Source organism: Ceratotherium simum, chromosome 5 (assembly GCF_057802395.1).
Source record: "Ceratotherium simum simum isolate JZ-2026a chromosome 5, ASM5780239v1, whole genome shotgun sequence".
Classification (NCBI taxonomy): domain Eukaryota; kingdom Metazoa; phylum Chordata; class Mammalia; order Perissodactyla; family Rhinocerotidae; genus Ceratotherium; species Ceratotherium simum.
In genome coordinates this window covers 51167678-51180854 of record NC_141904.1, presented here as the reverse complement: position 1 = coordinate 51180854, position 13177 = coordinate 51167678, and the positions used below count along the sequence as shown (strand labels likewise).

Genomic DNA, 13177 nt, shown 5'->3' with positions numbered 1-13177 from the left:
AGGGGGTGAAGATGGTGAAGGGGGAAGCCCCGAGATACTCCATTGTCACCAGTGAATTATGGCAGAGTAATTTGGCATTGGGATAAAGGGGAGCTGGTGTTCAGTTTTGGGGAATCAAGGATGTTTCCTGTGCATTGGAGCCAGACCTCAAAGGATTTGCTGGGAAAGGAGGGAAGGGACAGGTTGGATCAAGCAGAAGAGGGGTCACACCGAGGGTTGTGGAATGTCTTCCCCTATCTTTAGGGGAGGGAGGCAGTTCTGCTGAGGCCAGCAATGCCTTCTCTCTCTCTCCTGACCATCGGAACTCAGGTAGAGGCAGAGACTACCTGTTCAACACGCGCACAGGAGCCTGGCGCTGGCTCTGAGGCCAAGAAGCTGCTTCACTATGTGTGGAATTTCATCTTCACGTGATCATGGGTTGTGTTTTCAAGTTGATTCAATAATAAACAAAATTACAAACAGAAAAGTCTCAGCCTTGTAACCTACATGTGGGAGAAACTCTGAGATCTGTGCTTCCTTGTTCTCTCTTGGACAATGCCTTACTTTGTGGTCACACTCTAGGGAGTAGTAAGGTTCTTTTTCTTTTTCTTTTTTGCCAGCGTGTCAAAAAGAACCTTTATTATTTTTGTAACAGCCTCTTATCTCTTATGCTTTCTTGCCGGATGCCTTTGGAGCAGGTGCTCTCTGGGCTGGAGCTTTCTGACCTTTCTGAGCTTTCAGAGGTGCTGCCTTCTGGCCTGTAGCTTTCTGGGCAGGAAACTTCTGGGCTGGAGCCTTTGGGCCCACAGCAGTCATCTTTCTTGCTGGAACCCTTGCAGCAACTGTTCTAGCTGCACCCTTAGCAGCACATGCTTTTTTGTGAGAAGTTTTCAGGAGAGCTGCCTTTTGAAGCTTCCTAACTTCAAGCTTGATTATTCTGTTCCTCATTTTCTTTGCCTTCATGACTTTAGAAAGATCAAAATCTGTCATCTTGGCTTTCCTTTCTCTGGCTTCAATCTTCTTGGCCCATCTTGTGGCTGCCCATTTTGTATTGATATCTGCCTTATACTTCTGGCAGGTGCTATGCGGAAACTTTAGGATGAAGTCAGTGAGCTGCATGCATTTGAAAGACATAGCCTGTCTCCTTACCTGAGTGCAAGGTCCATCAACCAAAGCCCTGTTCTGATCAATAACATCTACAATCGCCACCAGCTTCTCTGCATGAGGCCCAAAGGAGACAGAGGCCACTCAGCCAACCTCCATGAAGTGCCTGAATACCAGGTTGGTGGGGTTCAGTGAGAAGCAGGTTATTTTTCTTTTAAGAAGGCATTGTACAATGCTCTGACAGTGATTAATGCTCTGCAGAGGTAAGAGGCTGCTGTTCTTGTCAGTGACTGAGGGGGCCTCCAGTCAGCCTGTTCTCTCAGAGGCTACCTGCTCTGGCAAGTGGGGAGGGCCTTGGAGCTTCCTTTTCCCACTGAGAGGAGGACATTGCTGCTGTTTGAGAGCCCCACCAAACTCCAGGGCAGTTTGCTGATTGTGTGTGGTTTTCTTGGGAAGGATCTGGAGCTTTTGCACTGAGGTGAGGGTTGATACAGACTTGAGAACTCTGTGGCATGGATGGCCATGGAGGGCTTGATGGTAGCCCTCTTCTGAGGAGGTGTTCCCATTTTTTTTCTGATTCATTTCTTCTGGTTCCTTGGCCCTCAGCCCTCCCTGTGCTGAGCTAAGCTGTTGCACATAACCAGGTGGCCTACAGTAACCTGTAGGAGGGAAGGTTCTGTTGGATACAGTGCTAGCCCACTCCCCATTCCCAGCCTGGCATCAAGTCTCAGGTTACTGCCAGCTCTCCAAGAGCACCTGCTGTCTGTGTGGTGGCTACCTTTACTGTGGTATCCCCAAGTTCTCTAAATCATCTCCCCTCTACCAAGTCTGTGGACCTGAACCCTCTTAGGGCACTGGAGGACCTCCTTTCCTGAGCCAGTTATGGTGTCCCAGGCAGTGGGAGAAGCTGAGTGCCTTCCGGGGGAAAGACATGCTTCACAGTGCTTCCAATAAAGTGAAGGTATTAGAGCTGGCCTCAGGGACAGCAACCTGGGAGCAGGCTGTTGCTGGAAGTGGTTGTAGGTGGACTTTTCCTGAGCACTTGCCCTGCTCTAAGGGCTCATTAAATCTTCATCTCTGATGAGTTCTACTGTTATCCTCATTTTACATATGGGGCAACCAAGGCTCAAAAGTCACAGAGCTAGCTAGTCCCGGCACTTGCCATGGGTCCAGGCTGTGTGACTGCATCTAGGTTTCTAACTCTGAAGCCAAGCCCAGGGTTAAGGTGCTCTGTATCAGGGACCAGGGATAACCGTCTTCCCAGGACTCATAGTCGGCCTCGGAGGCAGACAGTCCAGGGTAAAGGATGTTGTCATAGAAACTCAAGACAAGATGCTGTAGGGCAGGAAGACAGAGTGCGCGCTGTGTGTCAGGGCTTGTGCTGGGGGCTAAACTCCAGGCAGAAGGACGAACGTGGGCAAGGCGCCAGGAACTGCGCGGGGCAGCACAAATGGCCGCACCTCGCAGTGATGACGGGCAAAGATGAGGAAGACACTGCGAAGAGGGCATTATACTCTGCAGCCAGCACAAGGTACAGGAGCCGGTGCCTCCACTTCCAGAGGTGGCGTAACCTTGGCCTGGCCTCAGTTTCCTCATCAGTGAACAGGGGACAACAATCCCTCCCTTCCAAGGGTGGATGACAAAAAAAGCAAAGAGCACACAGCAGACATTCCCTAAGTTAGTACGCGCGTGTGTGAGAAGACGCTGCCGGCACCGCACGTGGGCAGCGCTCGCAGAGAACACAAGGGCGCTAAGGCCACGGAGGCACGAGCAATATCTCTGCCTCTAGCAACTCCGGGACCGGCGCGCAGGCGCCAACCCGTGCCGTCACAGTCACGTGCTGAGGCGGTCGGCGTGGGCCTTGAGAGGCCGGCCCTGACTGACAGGCCAGCCGACCGGTCAGCGGAAAGCACTCCCGGGGGCGTCGGGCAAAGAGGCTGTTGATTGGAGAGATCCTCAGCCGGGGGCGGGTTCTTTGCCGTCCTGGTTACTATGACGCCTGGCCCCCGCCCCCTCGGCTGGCCGCCATCTTGTTGTTGATCCGTACCCAGTGGGCAGCGCCGGGAGCTGGACCGAGCGGCCGGTGCTGGGCCGCTGTTGTGGGGTTCAGCCACCTGCGCTGCCTGCCAGGGGGCGGGCCGAAACCAGGAGACCCAGGGGGCCCAGCTCCCGTGGGGAGCCGTGGGCGCCCGCTGCCCGGGCCGGGCCGGTGAGTGACAAGAGCCGGGCCGAAAGACCGGCCTAACGGCGGCGGGGCGGGCGGCGGCGGGCGCGGGGTTGGAGCGGGCGCGCGCAGGGCCGGGGCATCGCCAGAGCATCGCTCGAACCTCTCTTGAGCATCCTGATCGGCCGCCCGTGGTGCCTCCCAGATGCTGGCGCCGAGACCGGGAGACGGCCTCGGGGTGGAGGTCTGAGAGCCCCGCGCCCAAGAGCCGGCCGGCGGGGTAGCGGGAAACTAGCTTCTCCGGCGGAAACCCTGGGCTCCGCTGACCCGCAGCGCTGAAACGTGTCCAGTGCCAGCCTGAGGCTCTCCGGGTTTGTGTTGCTCCCGGGTGAGAAATAAACGTACCTCTGTCTTAGATGTCGTGACTGCGAGTGATTTTCAGACCGCTTGAGACTAAGACTAGACGAAACAGGCAGAAGCCCCCACGAAACAGGCAGAAGCCCCCGCGAACCAGGCCGGCCAGTGTCACTGCCCTCTGATTCTGGCAGGGCAAAAGCTCTCTGCCCGGCGCCTGCTTTCTGTGTTCTTCGGAGCCCACCGTTTACTTCTTCCTGAAGGGTTTGGTTAAATATCCATGATGCTCGAATTTTATCTTGTATCATTTCTTTGGTTCTCTGTCACCACTTTTTGGAGTTGTAAGGTCTTCCTCTTCTTGCTGTAGGAGAAAGTGAGTATTATGGTGATGACTTGGTTGATTTTATCTCCTAAAGAGATATTCTGTCAGTTTAATCAGGAGACAAAGGAAATGTAGAAGTGTGTTAGGATCAGAAAAAGAAATGACACTTCTCTTTGTCGTTGTGGATGGTATGAAACTGCCAAATTAACTTTTAACAGACTAAATGTATCTTACCCAATGAAAACAGTCCGTTAAGGCCCCTTTCCTGCAAGGGTGAGAAGATTAGAGACCCTGGGCAAGGTGTGCAGGTCCTAGGAAGAGTTCTGAATGCTCAAAACACATTTCTCCTTTGGTATGGTCCCTTGGCTTCTCCGCACAGCCTCCTTGTATGCGATCATACAAAAAGCCTGCATGAAACGCCTAAGAAGTCAAGCAGCAATACTTTGTGCATTTGTGTCAGGATCTTGTCACCTCAGAATGTTTAATTTTGAAAGAAACCACCTCCTTTGTTAGGAGGTTGTTTTGGAGGACGGATGCTGAAACCAAAGGAGGCTGGGGGCGTGTTGCTGTTTGCCTTGTGAGAAGAGAGAGAAGTTGAGTAGTCTTGAGTTATTTATTTCATTGCCCTCTCTTGGGCCATTTTTTGAATCTTGAATGAATTTTGACCTTGGTGAGACCAGTTCCTTGGGCAGTTCTTGACAAGAAAGATGGGAGATACTTAAATATAAGGAGCCTCTCAAAATTGCCCCAGCTAACCCCCCAACCCCCTTCGATTAACGCTTCATTTAGAAAGTTAAGGCAGCTATAGGGTTAACTTCTTGCTGGTTTCTGTTAAAATAACCCTAAGTTAGGCTCCTAGCCTGTTTAGGCTATCAGACATGTTTGAGATGTGGAAAGAGACAGATTCTCTTCTTAGTCACGGTCACAACACTAACTTTTGCATACAGTTTTAGGCGGTTCAAGGGTCCATTAACGTCCATCCGTGGTCTAATCCTATTGTTAGAACCGCTGCCCCAAGGAAATTATAGAATATCCAAGAACTTGTGTTGCCTTTGTTTAGTGCCTATATTACCTCATGAATATTTATTAGTAGTAGATGATGGTAGATTCAGCATGGTATTACCCAGCGGGAGCTTATAGCACTACTTCTGTGTTGGGCGTTTTTTTTTTTTTTTTTGTGAGATCAGCCCTGTGCTAACATATGCCAATCCTCCTTTTTTTTTTTTTTTTTTTTGCTGAGGAAGACTGGCCCTGGGCTAACATCCATGCCCATTTTCCTCCACTTTATATGGGACGCCGCCACAGCATGGCTTGCCAAGCAGTGCGTCGGTGCGCGCCCTGGATCCGAACTGGCGAACCCCGGGCTGCTGCAGCGGAGCGAGCACACTTAACGGCTTGCGCCACTGGGCCGGCCACTGTGCTGGGCATTTTTAAGTGCAAATGAGTAAGATGTTGTTACAATAACAGACCATCCGCTTTAACTTTTTTGTCTTTATGTAGTTCATCTGTAAATGTCAGCACTTTTAACTATTATGAGCGACAGACACACTTCACAGACTGTGGAGATCCTATACTGCTGCAGGCTTATGGGATGAGATCTGAATCCTAATGGGCATTCAAGGTGCTGCTGCCCAGCTGGCCCCAGCCAACCTTTCCAGGGCTTATGCTAATTGCCACTAACCAAATGGTTTGCTGAACATTCCATACATGATATTTCCCTACACGGATCCTCTTTCCAGTTCAGTCCAGTGACATTTGCCCCTCTTTGGGATACCCTTTTCCTTCAGCTCCACTTCTCTTTTCTCCCGAGTCCAGCTCTGGCCCTTCCTACCTTCTTGATGAAACACTCCCAAAACATTCCAGCGCTTGGGGATGCTCTGCTCCCTCTGAACTGTAGTAGCATTATTGCCCTTAAACAAAAAAGAAATAGTATTTGCTCTTTTAAGAATAATTTTTTGTTTCCTCTGATAAGACCTAACCTCTTTCCTACAGAGACTGTATTTTTGTGTTTTCTTTTACCTGCATGTAGTAGATGAGGACTAAATGTTTACAAAAATGTGTGAGTTGGAAACACCCTTTGTAATTAAACAGGGAAATGGAGGGAAGAGGCAAATAGAAAGGGGATTTGGTGGCCATGGATCTCCACCTCCTACCCTTCCTGAATTTTGGACGTGTTGACTCTAGCTAGTGCCTTATGGAGGCTGGTCCTCAGTGCTGCAGAACAGAGGCAGAACTTGCTCAAAGTGCAGAACTGAGGCCTAAAAACAGAAAGTAATTCAACATCCCAGAAGAAGCTGTGTGGCCCACCCCCTTCCTGGCTAAGATGCCAGTTTTGACTCTTGCAAAATATATGTTGGGTGAGCATAGCACCAGGTGCCGAGATTCTTAGACCCTCTTCTTGGTTGGGTCTTGGTCTCACTGCCACCTTGGGCACCTGTAAACATGGCAGTAGTGTTTGCTGCTTGCCCTCCTCCCAGTTCTGCCCAGAGATTGTAAGGAGCAGTGATGAGGAGAGCCTGGGAAAGGTTGCACAGTGCACTCTGTCTCTGGCTTGGGGCAAGGGAGCAGTCAGGCATTTTGTATGTTTGTCCCGGTGCATCTGTGCTTTTGCCCCGATTTTAAATCAGATTTCTTTTCCCTTCCCCTACTACAGCAGGATTTGAGCAGTGGATTCTGTGTGGGAAAACGTAAGACGTCTTGGTTTTTTTACAAATAAAAAGATGATAGATCGAGACTCTCATGCTTGCTGCTATGGTTTGAAGTTGCATTTGTGTAGGAGGCATTACAAATGAGTTTTGATGGGAACACATGTTCACTTGAGTGCTGGATCCCTGTTAGGGACTTTTGTTTTGTTGAGTGCTTAGAAAATCTGCTGCTGATCTCTTCTGTAAGAGTTTTATTTGTGGGTGGGGGTTTAGCTTGTTTATTCCTGTCCCCTCATTTTATAGAAGGTAGGTAGGCCAGGGGAGCCAGTCTAGGACTGGGCTCTTGTCAAGTGTAAAATTGGATGTCAGTGAATAAGAGCACCTTGAAGTCCATAAAAATCTGGGTGTATTATGATTGAATGAACATTTATAAATGACTTACTCCATAACCAAAAAGTCAGATAGTGACAAATGTTGGTGAGGGTGTGGAGAAATCGGAGCCCTCATACACAGCTGGTGAGAATGTAAAATGATACAGCCACTCTGGAAAACAGTCTGGCAGTTCTTTAAATGGTTAGACTACCGTAGATCCAGCAATCCTATTCCTAATTATCTACCCAAGAGAAATGAAAACATATGTCCACACAGAAACCTGTATATGATGTTTATAGCATCATTATTTATAATAGCCAAAAGGGGAAACAACCCAAATGTCTATCAACTGATAATAGATAAATAAAATGTGGTATTTATATATACAATGGAATATTATTTAGCAATAAAAATAAATGAAGTACTGATACTATAACATAGATGAGCCTTGAACACATTATGCGAAGTGAAACAAGCCAGACACAAAAGATCACATATTATATGACTCCATTTATATGAAATGTCCAGAATAGGCAAATAGAGACAGGAAATAGATTAGTGGTTGCTTAGGGCTTGGAGGTGGATGAGAAGATAGGGGAATGATAGCTAAAGGGTATAGGATTTCTTTTTGAGCTGATGAATGTGTTCTAAAATTGTAGTGGTGGTTGCACATATCTGCAAATATACCAAAAACCATTGAATTGTATACTTTAAATGGGTGAATTGTATGATGGGTGAATTATATCTCGAAGCTGTTATAAAAAACTTATTATATAAGCAGTGTTTATTCACTAGTTAAAAAAAAGATAATATATATGAATAACAAGAAGAAATAAAGGATCATCCATAACTTCACTGTTAGGTGAAGTTATTGTTATTGTTTTAGTGTATAACCAGACTTTTTTCCCCATGCGTCTTATAACTTTTACAAAAATGAGATTATGCTATACATCCTGATTTCTACCTTTTTGCAGCCAGCAATATATTATAAACATCTGGGTTGGTAAATGATACATTTACATCAGGACCAGCTAGCAGTAAATTAGGGAAGCAGGTTGTAGGGCAGTGGGGACTGGCAGGGACTAGGGTGATCTGGTGAACACAGGCCCTATCTAAAGGGTCACTGTTGCTCAGTTCCACCCAGTTGTTGTGTTACCAGATCTTATGATTTTTTTTGTGAAAGAAAACCAGAAATCTCTATTTTTATGTGAGATTTCCTGATTTTTAAATTTGGCAATGAATTAAGAAAATTTGAGCCACTTCACTGGCCCAAGAAAACCCTTTGCAGGCCAGAAATGGCAAAACATTTGAATTGCCTGATGTGCACGTTCCCAGCTGAGGTGGAACAAGGCGACTCGGTCTTCTTGTTTCAGCTCTACTGCTGTCAATAAGTGTCTTTTCTGTAGTCTATTTAGGGCCATGGTTTTTCGTATTTTTGCTCTATTTGTTGGTGATTTCGCTGCTTAAAATGGCTCCCAAGCTGTCTAATCTTCTTAAGCACAAGAAGGCAGTGATGCGCCCTGTGAAGAAAATATATTCGTTAGATAAATTTTGTTCAGGCATGAGTTATAGTGCTGTTGGCTGAGAGTTCAGCATTAATGAGTCCACAATATATGTGTGTTAAATAAAGTGTTTTTAAACAGAAACATACATAAAAGGTTATATATTGTATGTATATAGCTCTAGAAGGTTATGTATTGAGTAGTTGACAAAAATGTTGTGACCAGAGGCTCACAGAAACTTAACCTATGTTTCCCCAGGAGCAGTGGCTCAGTATTCACCAACTTGGTGTTTACAGTGACTGTAGAATATAACCACTGTGAATAATGAAAATTGACTGTATAGTCTTTTGTATCTGGCTTCTTTTGTTCAGTATGGTGATTTTGAGGTTCATCCATTTTGTTGTATTCCTTTTTATTGCTGAGTAGTAGTCCGTTTTCTGGTTATACCATTTGCCAATGGACATTTGAGTTATTTCTAATTTTTGGCGATTATGAATAAAGATACATTTTCTCATGTAAGTCTTTGTGTATATATGTTTTCATTTCTCTTCAATAAATATCTAGAAGTAGAATTGCTCTGACTCTCAGACTGCGTCAGAGGGACACTGTTTCAGGAAAAGTTAAGAGCAGTCCTATGGGCTCTGGGTCCAGTTTTGTTGTTATTCCTCCTTCATAGTCCTCAGCTCTAAGCTTCATTTTCCATTTTTGCCAGATTTCCAGATCTGTGCATACTGAATCAAGAACTAATGGATAGTCCGTTGAGTTGAGAATTTGAAATAACCAGGAACTGCTGCAAGTACACACAAGAGTGAGGGCGTCTTTTTGCTTTAGAACTTACTTCGGTACTTGTCATGTTTCTGGATTTCTGTTAATTGATGCCGGCCAAGAGGCTTCTTGGTCATCCACAGGGTTCAACACAATTCATCCTTCATTTCTCTGTGGAGCCTGGCCTTGGTGATTTGTGCCTTTGTAAGTGACCAGGCCCAGGTACCACAGTAGGTACTACGTCTTTAGACTGTTGGTCATGTGGCACATATTTCATTATTTTCAAATTAAAATTAATTCACATGTAACTTTTTAAAGCTTGAGGCTTTCTTGTCTGATGATCTTCTGTGTGTGATATTTGAAAACTAGTCCCAACCAGAGGGTCCTAGCTAAGTGTTCTAGATTTTAATTTCTGGGAGTGGCAAGCAGTGCTTTGATGATGAGTATTCATCCCTTAAATCTTCCCTCTCATTAAAAGTCATTTTCACACTTCGCCTATTCATAGCTTTGTTTGACATATTGCATTCTGTTTCACCATTGACTCCTTGAGCTGGTGTTCAGTGACTAGTTTCTTTGTAGCCAAGAACTCGGTTATCAGAATCCTCTTTTAACAGCAACTGCAGCTATGACATACAACTATCTACTGGGGCTTTGGGGGAAAAATAAATAAATAAATAAAATTATTAAAAAAAAAAAAGAATCCTCTTTTAAGGCTTCCCAAATCTCTTAAAGAATTAAATAGATTCTTATGGAACTGCTAAAAGGATATTTTCTGGATAGAAGGTAAGGTGGGGATTTAAGATGAATGAAACTTTCATGTGGAAGTTGGTTGAAGTGAGAAAATTACTCTTTAAATATTGCTTATTTATTTATTTATTTAATTTATTTTTATTTTATTTTTAAAATTTATTTATTTATTTTTCCCCCAAAGCCCCAGTAGATAGTTGTATGTCATAGCTGCACATCCTTCTAGTTGCCATATGTGGGACGTGGCCTCAGCATGGCCGGAGAAGCAGTGTGTCGATGCCCGCCCGGGATCCGAACCCGGGCCGCTGGTAGCGGAGCGCGCGCAGTTAACTGCTAAGCCATGGGGCCGGCCCTAAATATTGCTTCTTTAGAGGGCATTTTTATTAAAAATTTTAAGTGTCTTTTATTTTATAAACTATTTTATTTATAGTTTACTGTATTTTTTATAGTTTATTGGGAGAGAGACCAATATGTAATAGTCCTCTGACTTGATTGGAATCTTAATTTCCTGGTCTGCATGTTTTTCTTTCTTTTTTTTTTTTTTTTGTGAGGGAGATCAGCCCTGAGCTAACATCCATGCTAACCCTTCTCTTTTTGCTGAGGAAGGCCGGCTCTGAGCTAACATCTATTGCCAATCCTCTTCCTTTTTTTTTTTTTTCTCCCCCTCAAAGCCCCAGTAGATAATTGTAAGTCATAGTTGCACGTCCTTCTAGTTGCTGCTGTATGTGGGACGCGGCCTCAGCATGGCCGGAGAAGCGGTGCGTCGGTGCGCGCCCAGGATCCGAACCCCGGGCCGCCAGTAGCGGAGCGTGCGCACTTAACCGCTAAGCCACTGGGCCGGCCTTGCATGTTTTTCTTTTGAATAACTAAGTGGATGAAAGAAGGAATTTCTTTCTTTCTTTCTTTTTTTTGTGAGGAAGATTAGCCTTGAGCTAACATCCATTGCTAATCCTCTTTTTGCTGAGGAAGATTGGCCCTGGGTTAACATCCATGCGGATCTTCCTCTACTTTATAGGGGACGCCTGCCACAGCATGGCTTGATACGTGGAGTGTAGGTCCGTGCCCAGGATCCGAACCTGTGAACCCCGGGCCGCCAAAGCAGAGTGGGCGAACTTAACCACTACGCCACCGGGTCAGCCCCAGGAATTTCTTTTTTAACAGCCCTATGAGCTGAGTAGTAGTACGTTCATTTTGTATTTGAGAAAGCTGAGAATAAGATGTTTAGGCCACACAGCCAGGGAGTATCATTGCTCAGACAGTGCCCATGCCTTGTCATGATAGATAGGCTCTGCTTTCCAGTGTTAGTTTAAGCACAGATTTTTTTTTCCCTCACGTGATTAGTTTGCTCTGTTAAATTTTTGTTTTATTTTTAAACTCATCAAAGTATAAAATACATATAAAGTGCACAAAATTTGGTGATTTTTACACATGTATATACCTGTCTAACAACTGCCCAGATAAAAAATTAGAACATTTAAATAATTTGGCTTTTTAAAAAATACTTTATTTTTTGAAGCAGTTTTAGGCTCATAGCAAAATTGAATCGAAAGTACAGAGATTTCCCATATACCCCTTACCCCCACACATACATAGCCTCTGCCATTATCAACATCCCACACCAGAGTGGTACATTTCGTTATAGTTGAACCTACATTGATACATCATTATCACCTAAAGTCCATAGTTTACATCAGGGTTCGCTCTTGATGTTGTACATTCTATGGGTTTTGACAAATGTATAATAACATGTATCCACTGTTATGGTATCATACAGAGTAGTTTCACTGTCCTAAAAATCCTCTGTCCTCCTAATCTTCCTTCCCTCTCCCCCAACCCCTGGCAACCACTAATCTTTTTACTGTGTCCGTAGTTTTTCCTTTCCAGAATGTCATATAGTTGCAATTATACAGTATGTAGGCTTTTTAGATTGGCATTTTTCACTTAATAATATGCAGTTAAGATTTCTCCATGTCTTTATAGGGCTTGATAGCTCTTTTTTCTTTTTTTAGTGCTGAATAATATTCCATTGTCTGAATGTACCACAGTTTATCCATTCACCTACTGTAGGACATCTTGATTACTTCCAAGCTTTGGCAATTATGAATAAATCTACTATAAACCTCCATGTAATAATTTGTTTTTTATACAAAATAGTTTTGATGCTTGTGTTTTCCTTTGAATGAAAAGTTCTTTTTAAAGAAGAGTAACATGGCATTTCATATTTGTCATGAATTTAGATGGACATTTAGATTCAGAACCTGTTATAAAGTGGGCCAGATAGAGCTTTTTTCTTTTTTCTGCTTTAGCTTTCATCTGCTTATCTTCTGTGTGCTTTAGTTTCCTGATCTTTTCAATGTAGACAACTTTTCCTTTCCTCTTAAATAGCTTTGTACCCTGGTGTGATACCTGGGAAATTGGGCTGTGGGTAGGTAATCGTTTTACCTGGGAAAATGTAATCTATGTTGTTGAGCAAGCCTTATTGCTGTATTGTGGCCCTTATTGAAATACTAGCCCTTGTGGGCTGCTGAAGGTCTGCATCTTGGAGCTATTTGTAAAACTTCTTGAATGTAAAAATCCTTGTCAAGAATCTAAGGGTAAATGAGAAAATACTTCTCAAGTATCATGAGTTACTTTTAGGTAAAAGCACTTAGAGGTGATAAAAACAAATCAAAACCAACTTTCCTTTAAAGCTTTTATCTTTTCAAGTATAAGACTGTAATTAGGATCATACCCATTGAACAGAGCAGGTCAGGTTTCTAGTCCTCATACAACCTAAGATTAAGATAAAATCCTTCATTGGAAAAAAGTTCAGATGATTGGTTCTACAGTTCTTCAATAAGCCATAAGAGCCAGGCAGGGGCCTTTGTTTCTCCTCTCTGCTCGTCTTGGAGCCCTTTGGTAACTGTACCCTTTGTTCCCCTGCAGCCATGATTGCTGTATCTACTGAAGACTGTGTGAGTGGCCCTGGTACCGTGACAGGCTTGCTTTGCTGTAGTACTTTCTTCCCGTGTCAGTTATTTTGTTTTTGCGTATTATTACTTCAGTTTTTCCTTTTAAAAAATCCAAATTTTGTCTTAACAAATGTTGTCAGTGGAGCTCCACAGAGGCCTTGCATCTAAACTATAAAATTGTCTTGGTTGTCGAAGTGATGCCAACAGGTTTGCTCCTCTGCCAGGGCAGAGAGTGGGGGAGTGTGGGAGACTAAAACTAATAAATTAGTTTT

The 13177-nt window shown here is 44.4% G+C and overlaps 1 protein-coding gene across 3 annotated transcripts in view; it reads left to right on the top strand.

Moving 5' to 3' along the window:
* Positions 1-3110: 3110 nt before the first annotated feature.
* IP6K1 (inositol hexakisphosphate kinase 1) overlaps positions 3111-13177 on the top strand; it is a 68633-nt gene continuing 58566 nt past the window's right edge. For 2 of the 3 annotated variants that reach the window (XM_087431019.1, XM_087431020.1), the window contains exon 1: positions 3111-3292. The gene's annotated coding sequence lies outside the window, so the exon portion shown is untranslated. The remainder of the gene's footprint in view (positions 3293-13177) is intronic. The other variant, XM_087431022.1, reaches the window with a different exon arrangement.